Raw genomic sequence first — 18,113 nt, 5'->3', positions numbered from 1 at the left:
CCGCGTTCTCCCAGCCATATTGTCACTGGTTCAATTAAAGGTTTCCCTCCCCATGACCTCCACCCACTGAGTGCCACCCCTAGAGGGACTATCGGGTAGCAGCCGCACCTCCCTGGCCTCGTGGGAAGGGGCTTCCCTGTGGAAGCAGTGACAATACCCTGGGATTTATCACAGCTCGCTTTGCACCATCTTTCTATCACAAATGAGGGTGAGCGATTCATGTGTAGCTTGTAGCTTAAACTTGAAATGTTACAACCTGTTCTAGTTCATCAACTAGAAAATTTAACAGAGGCCTGCCTGTTTCATGCGCAAGCATAAAACAGGCGGACCTCAGAGGGATCCATTGTAGATTCAAGCATTTATGTACCTAAGAAACAAAAAAGAGGAGCAAGGATCCAACACTGGGGGACACTACTAAATACTGGAAATGGGTTTGTAGTTTCCACTGTCTGGGCCCCATCTAATTGCTGCTGCATTGGATTCATAACATCAGAAGGTACTTTCAACTTTTATAACAAGAGCCATTTTCGGCTAACGGAATCGAAAGCGGTTTTAAAATCAATAAAAGTTAAGTACAGGAGATTTTTTTTATTTTTTTTAGAGTGACAAATCTGGTACAGATTTTAAAAAGGCAGAACATCTGGTCAATGGTGCCCATTTCATGGGTAAACCCAGCCTGTAACTTGGCCAGAATACAAGGATCCAAAACCAATTTTTGTAGTCTATTAAGGAAAGTCTTTCAGTAAACCTTTGCTAAGCTATCGATAAGACTAATGGTCTGCAATTGCTGGGTGAAGAAGGATCCCCCTTCTTAAATATTGGCACAATTTCAATTTCAGCAGTCCACCAGCTTGACGGAATGCAATTGCCCAGATACAAGCAATTAAAAAACCATGTTAAAAAAAAAAAGAAAGAAAAAAATAAATAAATAAATAAAGCATCCAAATTACAGGCTCTTCTTTAAAAAGATCAGTAGGCACTTTGTCAGGTCCCAAAGCCTTGCCCTGCCTCTGTGGGTCGATGGCTTTCTAGAATTCCAACTTTGTAATTTTATGATATACCGAATTTTGGGTTTGTGCCATAACAGTAGTACGTGCAATCTCAGTATCGTGATTATACAGATTTACAAAGAGTCACTGCCAATTAGGCTTGAATAAGACATTTCCAGCTTTTAGATTATGGTTTTAAAAAGGTAATATGTAACTGCTGTATTCTTTGTGGGATTTTGGTTGTTTTAATCTCATTCAAGAGGGTTGCTTTTGCCAATCTGCAATCTTTATCGTACCAAGATCTGCTGACCCTAAGGGTGGATCCAACCAATGGAGCAGGTTTAGTCTCAAAGGGGGAGATGCTACTCATTAAAAAGCCATACAAATCATCAGCCAAAAACTGATCAAAGACAGTTTCAGGCTTGAGATGTTCAATGATAGGGATTAGAGCATCATAAAGTAGCGTGGCTATAGTGGGATAATCCATATCGGCTCACTTTAGTCTCCTGCCATTGTCATTTAATGATGCATCATTACTAGGAGTGTCCATCGAGGGGTATACATGTAAAAATGGGGCCTATGAGATTCTAATATCCAAACCGCATACTCATATAGTAAAGTGTAGGACGGCGAATCCCGTCACATTTTTGACAGAGGGATCCACTGATGATGACCTAAAAACGCATGACTGTGCTACATACGAGGGTACATCTAAAGCTAGAGACAGTGAATTGACAGAAGGAGAGATACTATACGTTGATGGGTCATAAACAATTGACCAGGAGACGGGACAGAGGCATACAAGAGCGGCAGTAGGTTGCGGTAAAGGGGAGCGGCAATTACATATGCATTATTCAGCTCCGGCAGCGGAACGTGTCGCTCTCATTGAGAGCCTCTCAAGGGCAGTGTGTCACCATCTACTCAGACTCAGCATATGTCACGACAACAGTGCATGCAGGTCTGTCGCGGTGGAAGAGGAGGGGGGTTTCGGAGGGCAGACGGCTCTCAAGTGCAGCATGCAAGGCTGTTGGAAGAACTGATTGAAGCCTTATCATGGCCCTCTGCTGTGGAAGTCTTCAAATGGGCTGCCCATACTAATGCCACAGACGAAATCTCTAAGGGCAACGCAGCTGCAGACCAGGCGGCCAAGTTGACAGCCTATCTCCCATATACAATGTTAACAGAATGTACAGTGACCACCCCTGTAGAAAGCGAGACCACAGTTCCATACACAGCATTGCCTATATCAGCGATTATAGTTTTGCAAGTGAAAGCGCCTGAGGAGGAAAAGGAGCTACGGTTGCGGAGGGGATGCAAACAGTCTCCCACTGATCTATTGTGGAGGCAGGAGAGTTCTGGGAAGGTGGTGATGCCCCAAGAATTAATCTGAATGACATTTGAGCAACTCCATTTCCCCTCCCACAGCTCCAAACAACATATTGTGGCAGATATTCAGGAGGACTGGTTTGTACCAAACGTCCTGGAGAGCATTTCGGAAAAAGCAATACACTGTCTGTACAACTGTACCTTCTGTCCTAACGTACCTTGTGTGCTCTACTTATGCCTTCGGGTATACGGTTTGTAAATCGCATGCATTGCCTGATATTGTACGGTATTACCACCTTGTGTAACTAAGCTGTAAGTTATCTTATACTCTGCGCCCCGATACCCACGGGTCTGGCACGCAATACGAATAATAAAAACAGACAAACTGTCTGACATGCCAAAGTTTCAGCACAGGGATGACATTAAGAAGTACATTACTTCACCCTATGGGGCCATTCCATGAACTGCATATAGATTATGCAGATATGGGGCAAAGGTGCAATGGATATAGGTACCTTATTGTGGTGGTTTGCCCCTTTTCAAGGTGGGTGGAGGCAGGAACATGTCCAAACCCAGATGCAAAGTGTGCAGCACGATTCCTGGTCAGAGAGGTGTTTCCACGATGGGGCATGTGCAAAGTATTAAGATTAGATAATGGTACACATTTTTTTAATGTGCTATTTCAGCATGTCACAGTGCTATTGGACATAAAATATTGAATGTGCTCAATTTACCACCCTCGGGCTAATGGCGTTGTGGAGAAGATCAATGGGTTTTTGAAGAGTAGACTGTCGAAATTGAGTTCCACAATGAAGAAAAACTGGGTCCACCGTTTGCCCTTGGCCCTCTTCAGCTTACACACACCGCCTAGTAAGGACCACCATTTGACACCACATGAAATATTCACAGGCAGACCCCAATATCTCCTGTGAGGAAAGCGTCAGATGCACATCAAGAAGCGACAGTACTAGGAGAGGAATTTAGGGAATATTTAACAGCACTAACACGTGCTCTCAACTATATCTCTCGACAGATTGCGCCACCCAGAAGTGAAGGACTGGACACACCGGAAGGGACAGCAACTGCAAAACCTATCTGCCACAACTGGACCATTATTACCTGGGGAGCTGATCTACGTAAAAAAGAACTTTGTGCGTATATGGAACAATCCCAGATTTTAAGGCCCTTATGAGGTGGTGTTCTGTACGCCTCTCGCCGTCCCAGTTAAGATATTGGGTGCATCTCTGGGATGCCCGAAGAGCACCTGAGAGAAGGCAAAGCTAAACCAATAGAGAAAGGACGCAATCAAAGAAGAAGTCTTGTGAAAGGATCCATGCCAGGGTGGTGTGCAGTGGCACACGCCCGTTTGTCTCTTTTTTCATAGTTTTATTTTATTTATTTTTAAATTTTGAAGGTCCAAAACCCGGTCGGCCCTGGTGGGAAAAGGGTCTCTCCCTTTCTCTCCCTCTCTCTTTTCTTGATAACCTTTTTTCTCCTCTCCAGGAATAAGCAAGGATGCCTGACCAACGTGTTCAAACCTCTCTGTTATGTAGGGATAGTGTTAAAAAGAATGTAATTTGTTCTAGGAATTATATATTATGCATTTTAAGTATTACATTGTTTTGTGTGACACTGGTCGTGGTTGTTGCAGTGTATGAAGGTAGGTCTGTTAAATGGGGTGGCCATATAAAGGGGGAGGATGGATAGTTGGAAAATAATACTAGTATGAATATGTCTATAAAGAATCAAACAAAGTCTCACTTTCTGCCGGCCACCCCTACAGGTTTCCTTAGATGAATAAAACGGGAAGTACGAATGATTTATATAAGGGGTTGGGTTTTGACACCATTTCTGACATAGAATCATCGAACAGTTGGTACTCCAATATGCGTTTTGCAGGAAGGTATGTGATAAATGAAAGCTGTTACGTGTGTGCACCTATCCCGCATGCATCAGGGGCTCCTAAGGTTTTAGTGCCACATCCAGTCCCAATTACAGAGGCACAATGCAACATCAAGTCCCAATTACAGAGGCACAATGCCTGGTACAACTTGCACTATGTAGGATAAAGGACACATTCCAGGCACACAGCGTGCAGTTGAGGAGCATTGATCTAGACCCAGCACTATGCAATGACAATACAAAATACAGCAAGTGTCTACAAGTACCATATTTTTCCTTGGGAGGTTACTCATATGTCAATGACAAATGGCAGGGCAACACAGGGACGTGCCAAGCAAATGAACTGATAGAGTATAGCAAAGAAACAATAGCCCAAGTAGAGAATATGTTTGCGCAGAAATATGGTCCCAATACATCACAAGGCTGACATGGATTGCAACAATGGAGAAGACTGTGTGAATACATAGAGACAGACTAGGAACTGTGTTTTAGCAATGACTGAACAGTTCCTGTTGGCACAAACACACATTGCAACAACACTCTTGTGATCCCTGATATGACAAAAGTTACGGCAGCGGTGATGGATTACTACTCGGTTTGTGGCCGACAAGCCTGCTTGCACCTCTCAACACCCTGGAGGGGTAAGTGTTCACTGGCCACCTGAAGACAAAAGAATTGCCTGTCAAGGTGCCAACAGCCACTCCAGCACCTAAAGAAGCAGATCACACAAGAATTTCGTATGCTGCCAGAAAAAGAATGATTTCAACAGCTGAGAAGAAAGTAGAGATCAAACTATGTCTCAAAAGATTCTTCCACACTGCTCAGAGGAATACCTGAAGAGGATCGTCTTTTGAGCTCAGCAGACTTTGTTTTCATCTTTTTTGGCTCCTGGGGTACAAGCAGCTGCTAATGCCAAGTGGGTGCAGATAGTGCAGATGGGAGATAGCCAGCCAATTACACAGAGAATGGGTTCAACGCCATCAAAGTAGAGCTCCGTGCATTGAGACTCATGATGATGCATAACCACTACATGCTGGATTTTCTAACAGCCATAGAAGGAGTGTAAAAAGTTGGTAAGCAGCTGCTGCACTTTGGTACCCACGGAGGATGGTGAGAATGGGTCACTATACCACATCATCGAGGCGGTGCACAATCTAGGTGTTCAAATGAAGAAAGAAGGTGGAGTTCAGAACACGGATTGGCTATCGCTTGCCTTTGACTGGGTCCCGTCATGGCTGGGGGCAGCAGTAAAAATACTGGTGCTTGTTATGTTCTTCTTGGTCCTCTTCTGCACGTGCCAATTGGGTATCCAATGTGTCAATATAGCTCCTAATAGTGCAAAGATGACTGTATCAATTGGGGGGGGATCTAAAAAAACCTTGCCATAAGATAAACAGCAAAACTCAAAGAACAAGTTACTTTCTTACCTGGTAACGTTCTTTCGATGGGATGGTCCGACGACGTATTCCATATCTATGACAGGTAATTGTGCTGCTTCGGAAAATCTTTGGCGTCTGCGTCGATGACGTCGATGCGCCGTCCCCGAGGACCTCCTCCCACGGCCGACGTCACCCGATGTGATAAGTAGGATGCACGATAGCCTCAGTTATAGTTTTTTCCCCAGAACGTGTGCCACCAGTTTTCTGCCAGTCAGACACAAAAGGCCTTGCGGAACGCAAGCTGCAATCGCAAAAGAAATTCTGCAGCGGGGAAGGCAGGGAGGGAGCGATATGAAATACGTCGTCGGACCATCCCATCGAAAGAACGTTACCAGGTAAGAAAGTAACTTGTTCTTCGAGGGGATTGGGTCCTCCGACGTATTCCATATCTATGACAGACTCCCAAAGCAGTACCAAGCAAGGAGGTGAATTTAGAATACAAATTTAGCATGCCCAATCAAAATTGCGGAATAGAGAACTGCCTTGCCAAAGGCCAGATCTTGCCCTCTGATGGAATCAAGGGAATAGTGACGTACAAATGTATGCACTGAAGCCCAGGTGGCTGCATCACAGATGTGATGAATAGGAACTCCCCTCTGCAGGGCAGTAGACGCAGCCACTCCTCTGGTAGAATGGGCCCGCAAGCCAGCCGGAGGGTCCTTACCCGCCAAGCGGTAACACTCAGAGATAGCTAAAATAATCCAACGAGACAAAGTCTGTTTCGTCACAGCTTGTCCCAAACACTTCCCAGCGTAACCAATGAAAAGTTGATCGTCCACTCTGACCCCGGATATGCGCGAAATATAAAAGCTCAACGCTCTCCGAGGATCAAGCCTATGGAGCCTCTCCTCTTCCTTACCAGGATGTGGAGGAGGATAGAACGCCGGAAGAACCACCTTCTGGCTCAAATGAAAATCCGAAACCACCTTCGGAAGAAAAGAAGGACGAAAGGACAACCCTGTCCTTGTGAAACACAGTGAAGGGTGGCTTAACTGAAAGTGCCTGTAACTCACTTACTCTGCGAGCGGAAGTAACCGCAACCAAAAACACAGTTTTCAGAGTCAACAGCCTCAAAGGGCAAGAATGTAAAGGCTCAAACGGAGCACCCATAAGAAACTTGAGAACAAGGTTCAAATCCCAACCTGGCACCAAAAAAGGTGACGGAGGGAACACATTAGTGAGCCCTTTCAAAAACTGCGAAATTAAAGGAATCTTAAAATAGGAACACTCTTCAGACGAGCGCATAAATATGGACAGCGCCGCCAGGTAACCTTTAATGGTCCCCACTTGCAAGCCCCTGTGGGCCAAAGAAAGCAAAAAAAGACAAAACCATGGGAATGTCGCATTCAAAAGGATCCACATTCTGAACTCTGCACCAGTCGCAGAACTTTCTCCAACGGCAACGGTACAGAGACTTTGTTGCCGGCCGCCTGGCTGAGAGCAACACCTCCATCACGTCTTCAGGGAGGTCCCAATCCTTATAACTCAACCTTTCAGAAGCCAAGCGTGAAGATTGAGGGTTCTGACCTCTGGATGGAGAACCTGACCCCCCTCCCGTGAGAACAGATCGTCTCGGTAGGGAAGACGACGTGGAGGGCAGATGGACAAGTCTAGAAGGTCCAGGAACCACGTCCTCCGGGCCCACGCCGGAGCAATGAGGATCATCCGGGAACCGAACCTCCGCAACACTTGCGGGATGACGGGACTGGAGGAAACGCATACAGCAGTGGGAATGACCACTCCACCATGAACGCGTCTCCTAAGGCTCCTTTTGGAGGAAATTCCCGCGAGCAAAACCTTTCGCACTTCCGGTTGACACTGGAGGCGAAGAGATCCACTTGAGGGGTCCCCCAAAGGGCGAAGATCTCCAGGAGAATCTCCTGAGCCAGCTCCCACTCGTGAGAGATCGTGCTCTGCCTGCTCAGAGCGTCCGCCGTCTCGTTGTCGTCTCCGGCCAGATGAACGGCCGAGATCGAAACTTCCTGCTGGATGGCCCAGAACTCGAGCTGCATCGCCTCCCTGCACAGCGGAAGTGACCCTGCCCCCCCTTTTTGTTGAGGTAGTGCATGGCCACCGTGTTGTCCGTCAGAATCAGGACACTCTTCCCGCGCACAGTCGGCAGAAAAGCCTTCAGGGCTAGCCTGACGGCCCTCAGCTCCAACAGATTGATATGGAGTCTGGACTCCGACGGAGACCAACGACCGCTGACTGTCAGCTCGTTGGCATGAGCTTCCCATCCCGTGAGGGATGCGTCCTTCACGATCGTCACCTCCGGCCAGGGCAGCCAAAATGGGGCCCCCCCTTCATCAGATTGCCCTCGACGGCCCACCACAGAAGGTCCCGGGCTACCGAGGGCGGCACCTGAACAGGGTCCGACAGCCTGCCGGAGGACTGAGACCACTGGAGCTTGAGTGCCCACTGCAAAGATCTCATCCGCAGACGAGCCTCTGGCACCAGAAGAATGCAGGATGCCATGAGGCTGAGCAGTCTCAAGAACTCGGACGCTGGGAGGTTCTGGGCAAACTGAAACTTGTGCACCATTTTCTGAATGTGAAGAGCCCTCACCTGAGGAGGAAAACACTGCCCCAGGGACGTGTCGAGCACTGCTCCGATGTACTGGAGCCGCTGCATTGGTCTCAAATGGGACTTCTTTAAATTGAGGGAGAAGCCCAGCCTGTGAACGGAGTGGCAGGTGACGGACAGATGATCCAGGACTTGCTCGGGAGAGCTCCCCCTGATCAACCAATCGTCCAGGTAGGGGTAGACGTGAATCCCCCCTTTCCTGAGATGCGCTGCCACCACCACCATGAGCTTGGTGAAAACCCTCGGGGCGGAGGTCAATCCGAACGGCAGGACCCGAAACTGAAAGTGCGAGTCGCCAACCGCGAACCTCAGGTACTTCTTGTGCTTGGGATGGATTGGCACATGGAAGTAAGCATCCTTGAGGTCAAGAGACACCAACCAGTCCTGAAGTTGAAGGGCCTGGAGGACTTGAGAGAGAGTCACCATCTTGAACTTGTCCTTCCTGAGGAGTTTGTTCAAACCGCGCAAGTCCATGATGGGTCTCAATCCCCAGTCTTTCTTTGAAATCAAAAAATAAGGGGAATACCATCCCTTGTTCCTCTCCGCTACAGGCACCAGTTCTATGGCGCCTTTCTCCAGCAGGGCTTGAATTTCCTGCGCAAGGAGCGGATCCGGACTCTTCAAAGAGAGATTCCCTGGTGGATTGTCGTGAGGCCTCTGCCGAAAAGGAAGACAGTAGCCGTGGGTTATGATCTCCAGAACCCACATATCCGAAGTAATGGCTTGCCACTCTACAAGATGCTGCGCCAGCCTTCCCCCAACCGGCGAACCATGGGACCTGGCCTCATGACTGAGTGGTAGCGGCTGCGGCGTTGCCTGAGGGCGAAGAGGCAACTGCCCGAGCGGCCTTGGCACCTCGAGTACCACTGTTTCCACCTCTGGCACTCTTACGATGGCCTCTTTGACTGCTGGCTCCTCTCGCTTTACTGAAGGACGAGTAATAGCGAAAGGAACCTCGCCTCCATTGCTGTCCCCTAGGACGAAAAGGCGGAGGTTGGCGAACTGCAGCACCCAACGATTTTGCTGCAGCTTTGAAGGTCTGCAACCTCTCAAGGCTCTCGTCAGCCTTGCTGCCAAAAAGGTGTTCACCGTCAAAAGGCATGTTGAGGAGCCGGGACTGCACATCAGGAGCGAACCCAGACTTCTGCAACCACGCAAACCTGCGCATTACGGTGCTCGCCGCCATGGACCGGCTGACACAATCCGCCAAGTCCAAACCCGACTGACCGGCCTCACACATAGCATCCTTGCCATCCTGAACCATAGCAAGGAAACCATCCCGTTTATTCCCGAAGGGGACATGATCAGCCGCTAATGCAACACAGTTCCACAGAGTGTGTGTGAAACGAGACAAGGCACATATGGAGTTGGCCGTCTGAAGCGCCATACCCCCCGAAGAAAACACTTTCTTCGCCCAGCCGTCAAAATGTTTGTTGTCCCTATCCGGAGGGATGGTCGGACACGACGCCTGCTTTGCCGGGGCCGTAGCCGCCTGCACCACCAAACTCTCCGGGTTGGGTGCCTAGACAAGTAGCAGGGGTCGCTACTGGCTGGACGGTATTTTCGCGACAAAGACTTGCCCACTGCCGGGAGACTCTCCGGAGCAGTCCAAGCCGCCGCCACCCTTCTCTGCAGAGCCATATGAAAAGGCAAAACCGGGTCAGTGGGTGGACCGAGATCAAGGATGTCCGTGAGATCATACTGAACGAACTCCCCTGGGGGAGCTGACCAACCCAAGTACTCGGTAACCCGAGACATAAGGTGCCGATATGACGAATCGGCATGAGTGCCAGGCTCCGGCCGTCAAAACTCCACCTCCGGAGAGGTGTCCAGTCCACTGGCATCATGCAGTGACTGCCTCAGGTCATCAAACTGACTATGGCCCGAGATAAGGTCAACTGGAACCGTAACCGGAACCAGGCCGCCATCAGACCCTTCATCACCCTTTAAAATGTACACCAGGCGGGAGAGGAAGACCTCTGCGGACCAAAGCAGTGCCGGACCTTAGCCATAGCCTTTTTAGGGGCAAACCCCGTCCCACGGGGCCCCTCCGACACCATCGCCTCGAAAGGCGTTGAACGAGTCGGCGTCGACAGAAAAGGCGTCGAGTGAATCGACGTCAGCTGCAACGCCTCCAGCATCTGCGGCGTCAACACAGTCCTCGAAGCGTGTCTCTCGACAACCTGGGCGCCGACGACCCCCTCGAAGACGGAACCTCGAGAGAAATCGTCGACGACCTCGGCGCCACAGGCGTCGACGTCTTCTTCGAAGACGGCACAGGATCACACGGTCTCGAGCGCATCGAGGACCGGGACCTGGAACGGGCATGGCGAGAACGGCCACCCTTGTCCGAGCGGGACCTCTCCCGCGAGCCGTGCCGACCACCCGAGCCCGAAGGCGTACCGGCGGTGTCTCTCGACCGGTGCCGACCGACCACACTCAGACACGCAGACGGACCGGTGCCCTGCGATTCCAGAATCGCTAGCATCTGCTTCCCGAAGGAAGCCCATTCCTCCGGTGTCGCTTGCACGGAGGGATAAGCGACCCGCCGACGGGCGGAGTCCTCAGAAGAGGACGGGGAAGGCGACCTATGCCGGCGTTTCCTGGAATGCCTAGAAGAGGCGGAGGAGGGGCGAGACCGACTCCTGGAAGGAGACCCACCGGACTTCCAACGACCACGCGGAGAGTCACCCCTCGAGGCATCGGTCGAAAGCCCTGCAGACCTCGACTTCCGGGGCTTAGACACCCAGCCTACCGACAGCTTCTTCTTGCGTTCCCGCAAGGCCTTCGCAGTGAGCGACTGGCAGTCGACACAGTCGTCCATATCGTGGGCCTCCCCGAGGCACCAGAGGCAGGCGTCGTGCGAGTCCGTGACCGACATCTTGGACCCACAGTCCTCGCAGTTCTTGAAGCCCGGACGCGGGGTCGAAGATGAGAAAGACATTGCCACGAACAGGTCTTCACAACCAACCGAACAGGTTCAACGAACCGAGAATAGAAAACAGCAACTCCAACGAGTCGAGGCGTACTGAGATTCACGAAGCGAACACGTTCGCGGAAAAAACGGAACTGAGGCTATGGGCATCGTGCGTCCTACTTATCACATCGGGTGACGTCGGCCGTCGGTGGAGGTCCTCGGGGATGGTGCATCGACGCAGGACGCAGACGCCAAAGATTTTCCGAAGCAGCACAGCTGTGGACATTACCTGAGATAGATATGGAATACGTCGGAGGACCCAATCCCCTCGAACTAATATTTCTGAGGTTGTAGAGATGTTGGGTGGGGATGAGTTTGTTACTGTAGAAGTAACGAAAGGTGGGAATGTTGGGAAGGAACCAGGGTCTTCCTGCACCCCCAGGCACTTTAGAATAAGGCAAGACTTCTTTTGACTTCTTCTAGGCACGACAAGGAAACAGGGTGAAGGGGGGGCCACTGGGAAAGCTCTCTCATGCAAATATAATCATATATACAGACATGGGAAGGCACTAAAAGAAGGCAGTTATTTCAATATAAATATAATGCAATTAACTATTAGCTGAATAAATGTGTAAAATGTCAAATCCTATGCATTTTCAAAATCTTAAAGGATGGTAGAGGCAAGCTCTCTGGAAAGAATGCAGCATGTGCTAAAAATCAGACTACAGGCTTCCGCAGTGTTCATGCTAGCACTGCCAGCACGAAGTGGATCACCAGTTGTTTGCCGTCTGTCAAAAATCCCATGCAGGCTAAGGCTCGATGCACAACATGCAGAATTATGAAAATAAGGTTTAAGGGAAATTACAGGTCCAGTTAAAAACAGGAGTAGAATGAGTGAAATCAATCAATATGGAAAGAATGATGGGAAAATGTTTTTATATATAAAATGGTCATATGTGGTAAAATGAGGAAAAACATGAGCTACAGTGTATTTTTGCATAGGCTAGCAAATGTAAAGTAACATGTCCTGACAGAAATCGCTGACAATGAACAAAGTAAGACTTTGGAGCATCCCTTGTATGGAAGCATAACGGTTTGGGATGGAGCCATGGCCCGTATCCAGTGACACAAATGCAGCAAGCCAGGGGTATATAAACCCTGCCTGGCATCACTGTGGTAGGAGAAAGGAACTGATGAGGGACAGAAGAAGACCGTTCATGGAGCAGAGCTTTTTGTTACCATCCTCATTTCTGTAAGATTAAACTTGTTATCCTTGCAAGATAGGCTCTTGGCCTTACTTTCCTAGAGGGGTGTATTTACTCTGGTGTGCGCGTGATTAGGGGCACCGTTATAATTAGGGACAGCCCTATAATTAGGGCTACGCTTACACCTTCACTTGACTTAACATGGGGTAAGAGTTCAAAAGACGGGTCAGACAATCCCTGAAGTCCTGATAAATGTATGAAATCCTAGTATCCATAATATCATGTACAATTCGCTATCTCTTACCCATAAATGCTTAGCCAACCTAGCCCCAAAATACCTTAACTGCAAGTTCTCTAAAAATCTCTCCCCAACAGACCCACAAGTTAACCAATTTATTATACCAAAAGGTATAAACTTGAGAAATCCGGGGGCAAGAGTTTCCTGGTCCTATCCGCCAAGCTGTGGAACGCTTTACCTTCGGACATCAGAACAGAGACAGTCTACTGAACTTTTCTAAAAGAAAACTAAAAACTTGGCTAGTATCTCAAGAATAATCTAGGACAACTGTGGCTTACCCTAACTCATACCCTTCTGACTACCTCCCCATGACTATCTTGTTTAATCACCCATAACTGGCCATGACTACCGCCTATATGTACTGACCATAGGTATTTTACCACTCTGTATGCACACTGTAATTACAACGTGAAATGATGTACCTCGCTTATGGTAATGTAAAACACCTGTATTGTATCTGTAACCTTGTAAACTGTGTATCCTCAAGAGTATCGTGTACATTTGCGCCCAGATACCTTTGGGCGGGGAGCACTATTTAAATAAAAAACAAACAGTTGTTAACCTAAAAATCATAACTGGGTGGAAATGGCCATAGGGATTAGCGTGGCCATACACAGCCAGTGGGTGGCTAAACAAATAAACGACACCTGCAAGCTTGGCGCCCCTCCTCATATGCCATTTCTCCCTAGCTGTAATAGTTTCGGATTATAGGTGGCCCAAATTAAAAATCATTTGTAGATACCAACAGTGAGTTCTAACTGTTATAGGGAATGTAATGGAGTAGTAGTGATCTAAAAAGAGTAACATTAGTTAGGGGTTTCATTGCTTGAACATGTTACATGTGTAGGCGACTATGGCACAGTCTTGAAGTTCTAGGCTCTGCAGGGGTCTGCAACCCTTGGCTCTCCAAATGTCCTGCACCACAACTCCCTCCAGCCCCATCCAGCATTGTCAATGTTGAGTGGTGCTGAGAGTTGTAGCCCAAAACCTCGGGATAGCCAAAGGTTGCCGATCTCCGTACTGGGGCCTAAGAATACACTCGAGTGCATGCTTTGAGTCTTCTGAACTTTGAGGAGAGGGTAATGGAAGAAGCTAGCTGGGGCAGTAAGATCATGGCAGCGGGGTGCTTGTGCGAGGGAGGAAGGGTTCAGGCGGGCAGAGGAGGGCAGAGGATGCATGAGGCCGCCTGGCTAGAGCTAGGCGCTTGATCAGGGCAGAAATCAGAGGAGCCGGGAAGGGATGCTAAGAAGACTTAAGGACATGCACTGGGCGGGGGTGCGCGGATAAGAGCCGTGGAGAGGAAGTCAGGGTGTCTCGATGACGGAGCAACGCGTGTAGCTTTACAAATGAGCTCAGTTTCATTATGCATACATCTCCAGCTTAGTGGCGCTATATTTCGGTACGTAACCGGCGAGAACACTTGCTTGCTATCGATTTGGACAAACAAGGGATGCAATCCGCGTTTCTCTCTAAGCGCGTAGGTAGTGATCAAGGTGACAACTAGACCTGCACAATACATTAAGAGTAACGTGTGTTTCACACCGCGTTTGTAGTTTTATAGCTGCAAACCAGACGGCATGTTATTACACATCACCAGAACGTTTGAAAATACGAGTGAGCCTTGTTGCAATGAGAATGTGGGATATGCAGGCTGCACACAGATTGCTACAGCAAGTGCTTTAACCGTCTGAACTATCTCAACAGCACAAGAAAAGGAAGACGAAAACAATATCGAATTTCCATGTGTTAAGGTTTTATTTCCGAAAGTTTGTTCTCATGGTGCTAGGAGAGGCTCCGAAATGGCTGCACACCACTTTTGGCATTCCGTGGGTGGAGGGGCTCAGCAGCCCATGGTCGCAGTAGACACTGCTTATGGGATGTTTATTGCGCGGGGAAGACACACAATCAGGAAAGAACCACTATCTGGGGATAATGGGTCATTAACAGCTCGTGGAGGGAGGGTTGAAGCCGACCTTTTGATCCCGCCACCAGGGGTCTCCCTGCACCAGCCTCTGCTGGAAAAAAGTCAGGTGTATGGCGCGAGAGATAGTACCTCTCCCGGAGAGGGCAGGTGCCGCATGGAAGAAAGGGGGGGGGGGGGCGGGGGGGTTGTCTCACATGTGGCACAATAGGGCTGCGCTCGCAGCTCCGATAATGTCTTACAAATAAAGATACATGCCTCGAGATATGTTTCGTGTAACCATATTGATAAAACGGAAGTATCCCAGCGCAATGGGAGTTTCCCTCAAGACCCGACACTCCAAACTGGCCTCACGCCAGAACATTTCTGGTGCGCTTTCCCTCCTCGCACCATCTACCACCCGCAGGATCAATTGCGGCACAAATTGCACCCCATGCTCCACCGGCCACTTAATGAAGCTTTCGCGCTTTGAAGTGCATGCAGAGCAATATGTAAGGTGCTATATACGATTCCAAAATAACTAAAGTCCCCGCCCCCTCGTGCCTCTTCTTTACCATTGGCTCACATTGCAGTATCCGAGTCCCTGTGCGTTCATGACACTTCTCCCCTGTCATCTCTGTAGCCCCCTTGCTACATAGCACCTCCATCACCAACTTTTATTAATACCTGCCCTGTCACTTTGACATCCTGTATATCTCTTCCTGTTCCCACCAGCGCTTTCAGAAACGTACCTGCCCACTTGGCACCTCCCCCGGCTTCCACGGATTTCCTCGATGGGTGCGCACTTTCTCCACTGGGCAGTGACACAATGTTTCAAGCTGTAGCCACTGGCTCTCCGCTTTGACTCGTCTCAGAGATCATAGACATAGAAAGAGGGTTCAGGCTTGCACTCATATCCGCTCACCCAAGCAGCCATCTCGCAATGAAAGTCAGGCATAGAGAATGTAGTTGGCGATTTAGTCTTTTTTGTGTGTTTTTTTTTTTTGTAATGTGCTAGAGAGGGTGTCAATATTTCCCAGTAATTAGCGCAATTGACAGAGCACAGTGAAGTCAAGAGGATTCTCCCCCTGAGAATTGTTATTATTGTTAGGGTATTTATATGGGAAGTAACAGAGTTTTACAAATCATAAGGGTAACATACATGCCAACATTTTGCAGCACCTGTGAGGGAGACTTTTGTCACCAAAAACGTGAGAATTGAATTTTCCCAATGAGTTGCATTGTGATAAGAATTATTTTAGAAGGGAGAAAGTAGAGAAATAGCAGAATTTTTAAGAGAAAAATCGCGAATCTCCCACCTAAATTGGGAAGGTTGGCTCATTTGGGGAAAGGACAAAGTGAGGGAAGCAGAGATGCAATGTGTCAGTTGGCATAGCTCTCAACCTTTTTCGATGCAAAGGCGGGTGAGAGGCCCATTGAAATGAATGGGCGTGCACGAGGCTTGGCGGGTGACTCACCTGTTTACAAGGCGGGTGACACCCGCCAAAAGCGGGTGAGTTGAGAGCTATGAGTTGGACCCAAGGGGTTCACTCGAATACTCCCACACAACCTCACTCTTCTCAGACAATAGAGATGGAAAATAAACACGCCTTTATTCCTTCAACTCCAACTCAGTGTAAACTTCCCTTCCCCTGAGCCCTTTGTCCTCCTCCACGTGACATGGAGACTTCAACAACGTCACACACCCCGGTACTTAACACAATGTCATCCCTCAGTTCATTTCTTCTATGAGTCTCTGGGGTCGATTTCTTCTTCTTCTTCTAAATTATCGAAAGCGTGGGCGGACCCACGCAGGCGCTTCCCCATCCTAAAGGATGATGTGCACCTAACCCACCAATCATTATTTAGCTCACATAAACTCACAGTTCCTCCCACCTCCCCGTCTGTCTCACAAAATCCAACAACACACTGCTCTTCTTCCTGCCACTCACCCCATTACCTCCCAACAAAGCCTTCCCACTCAACTCAGCCACGCCCAGCGCAGATAACCGAACCCTCATCAATTCTCTCTCTGCAACATGTTTCTCAGGTCGATTTCTGGCCCTCTGTGGCCTCTTCATCACTTAGTCGGATGGTCCCCCCTCTCTCTCTTTGTGGCGAGGGCATCTGCTCTTCACTGGAGTCTTCACCGTCACCCTCGTAGGAGGGGTCCCATCCTTGAATTCCGGCTTCTACAGTCAACAAACAGGACGTGATGATTCCTGACATCCTTTTGAAATGTGAGGAGTTTCTAGTTATGCTTCTCCTTTCCCCTTCAGCTGAGACAAGAGATCCTGTCACGTGCGTCACTGTCATTGGTTCCTTGTCAAATGCAGGCGCATGTTTCCTGGTTTGTGGCTGGCGTACTATCACAACGTCTCCTACTTCAATATCGTTTTCTCGTGCCCTCTTGTTCTCATGCGCTCTTCTTTTCATGTTCTCCCTGTTCTTTGTGTCATGTTCCCTCATCTCAGCATCTCCATTATATCTCTCATCCATGCTCGTAACATGTGGTATTCTCGTGCGTATGTTCCTTCCGAACATCACCTCAGATGGTGTTTTTCCAGTTGTGCTCTGGGGTGTGTTGCGGTAGTCCAGCAGTAATTGGTATAGGACCTTCTCCACGTGTTGCCCCGTTAGTCGTGTTAGTCGTGCAAGCTGCACGTTTCTTTTGATGTTACTCATAAAACGTTCTACCATGCCATCGGCTTGTGGCCAGAGTGGTGTGATTCTTCTGTGCACAAAGCCCATGTATTCTGCAAATCTTGTCCTGTAAAGGGGGGGATCATTGTCTGATTTCACTACTCGAGGTATATCGTAGGCGGAAAACCTCGGTCCAGCACAGGTATGGTTTGATAAGCCGATGTGGATGGTACCAGCTGTAGATCAGGAACACGAGAATATTCGTCTATGGCCACTACTATGTACTCCCCCCCCTTCTAGGGGTCCAAAGAAGTCCATGGCGCTCATTTCCAGGTCTTTTTGGGAAGGTCCGTCATGTGCTGTTGCTCGGGGGGGGGGTGCTTGGGTTGTTGACTGCACACTTGAGGCATTGTTTGAGCAGTTCTTCTGCCTGGGAACCATATCTTTTACAGTAACATCCGTTTGGTGGATACAATGCCCCTGTGTCCTTCATGTGCTAGTTCCAACACTTTCCTTTGCAGAGTTCTTGAGATCACTATCTTAGTTCCTTTTAATAGGAGTCCTTCCTCAGTCCGGGCCAACTCTTCCTCTTCCCTTACAGCCACCAGGCTGCTGATGTCTTGTTGCGTTTTGGTGCTTGTGATTTGTCCTGCCTGTTTGGCTTGTTTCCATCGCCTTGTATGTAAGCATCTGAAGATTACTTGTATACCCTGGTCGTTTTCAGTCTCTTGCACAATTTGATGGGGGCTTAAGCCTTTCGGTGTGTTCTCATGAACTATATAGTGTGCGTATAGGTCCACTATGGAGTGTGTGAGCTGGGACTCCTTGCAAGGGTATCGTGATAGAAAGTCTGCTGGATTGCTGTCCTTCCCTGGGAGATGGATGATGCGAAAGCTGTAATACTGGAGCCT

General features: G+C 48.8%; 1 protein-coding gene across 8 annotated transcripts in view; it reads right to left on the bottom strand.

Moving 5' to 3' along the window:
- The window catches only part of STAT2 (signal transducer and activator of transcription 2), a 1,902,691-nt gene extending 1,887,257 nt beyond the window's left edge, over positions 1–15,434 (bottom strand). For 4 of the 8 annotated variants that reach the window (XM_069653700.1, XM_069653696.1, XM_069653703.1 and 1 more), the window contains exon 1: positions 15,312–15,434. The gene's annotated coding sequence lies outside the window, so the exon portion shown is untranslated. Of the gene's footprint in view, positions 1–15,134 lie in introns of all 8 variants that reach the window. The other 4 variants (XM_069653697.1, XM_069653701.1, XM_069653698.1 and 1 more) reach the window with 3 other exon arrangements.
- Positions 15,435–18,113: the final 2,679 nt, after the last annotated feature.

Source organism: Ambystoma mexicanum, chromosome 3q, assembly GCF_040938575.1.
Source record: "Ambystoma mexicanum isolate Mex_15411 chromosome 3q, UKY_AmexF1_1, whole genome shotgun sequence".
NCBI lineage: Eukaryota > Metazoa > Chordata > Amphibia > Caudata > Ambystomatidae > Ambystoma > Ambystoma mexicanum.
The sequence above is the reverse complement of the archived record's forward strand: the minus strand, read 5'-3'. Positions and strand labels throughout refer to the sequence as shown.